The sequence below is a fragment of the Cynoglossus semilaevis genome, chromosome 14, assembly GCF_000523025.1.
Source record: "Cynoglossus semilaevis isolate Cse_v1.0 chromosome 14, Cse_v1.0, whole genome shotgun sequence".
Classification (NCBI taxonomy): Eukaryota; Metazoa; Chordata; class Actinopteri; order Pleuronectiformes; family Cynoglossidae; genus Cynoglossus; species Cynoglossus semilaevis.
The window spans coordinates 21,941,206-21,942,483 of record NC_024320.1 but is presented as its reverse complement, the minus strand read 5'-3'; positions in this window follow the sequence as shown (position 1 = coordinate 21,942,483).

The following is a 1,278-nucleotide window of genomic DNA, read 5'->3' as shown; positions in this document are numbered from 1 at the left end:
TAAAACGAACACCAGCTCATTATTTTAGTGTAGGTTTGATCTCCAAAATGTATGAAGTCAAATCAAACTAAAATCTCCGAGTTGATGAGTCATCTGGTAATCCTGAATTTTAGCCAAACCAGGTTAGATCATTGTTTCCCAAAGACTGGGTCGCGACCCTCAGGTGGGTCGCAAGAGTTTTTTGGGGGGTCATCTCGCATCGTGTTGCTATTGAATCTATTGACTTGGGTCGCGATTTGGGTCCCGAAGGTTTGTGACTTAAAATATATGGGTCCCCAGAAAAAAAAAACGTTTGGGAAACACATATTGAAAACAGGATTCAAAAATTTTAACTGAAATTTTCCAGATGCGTTGCCACCGACTGGACCAGGCCTGGGCCTTGGTCCTAAAACTGGACAGGAGGGGGCGCTATGTCAGGAGCAGATAGATGGAGCCTTTGTTTGAACTAAGATAAAAGTCATGCATAAAGAAATGGCTAAAATGCTTTTAGCCATTTCTACGCCATCTATTGGGGAAACACAGGCATTACAAGGAAAAGACAGGAGTATGATGATAATATCAATTAATTATATAATTTGGACAAGTTTGGTGGGCCGGATTGAAAAGCTGAACGGGCCGCTTCCAGCCCCCGGGCCGTAGTTTGCCCATGCCTGGTCTGGACCTTCTGTCATGGTTTCGCAGCTCGTTTCTGTCCAAACTTTCTAAATGTTATAATTAAAAATAAAAATCAGCCGGTGTCGTTATTAAGAAACTTTAAGGTGAAAGTCCATTAACCAGACTAGAAATATTCATTTTATTCTACTCTTGGGATCTGGACGGCTCTATTTAAAGTGGAGCTTTTATTCACTGAATTTCAGAGTATAATGTGTTTTTATGAAAAGATATATGAGAAGAAAAATTAAATCCTTCATTTGTAGTAAAAAAAAAATCCACACTTTTAATCTGAAAAAATCACCAAGTGTGAAACCAGTTCAGCTCCTGCACATACAGTACAGCAGCTGTCTCCAACAATTCAACACAGGTGGCGCTGCGGTGCGAGTCACACACAGATCAGTTTTATTCTGATTAAGTCTCTCAACATATTCCTTAACCTTTTCGAGCACTTCTTTGAAATAACTCGATTTTTTGGTCTTCAAAAGACCCCTCCCTTCCTTCCTCACCCCCCCACCCCTCCCCCACCCCTCCACTGCATGGATCCACCCTGCTGTCTGTTGTGTGTGAAGACAGATGCCCCGGAGTGTGACCCCCCCCCCGTGTTAATGCGTCCTATCAATAGGA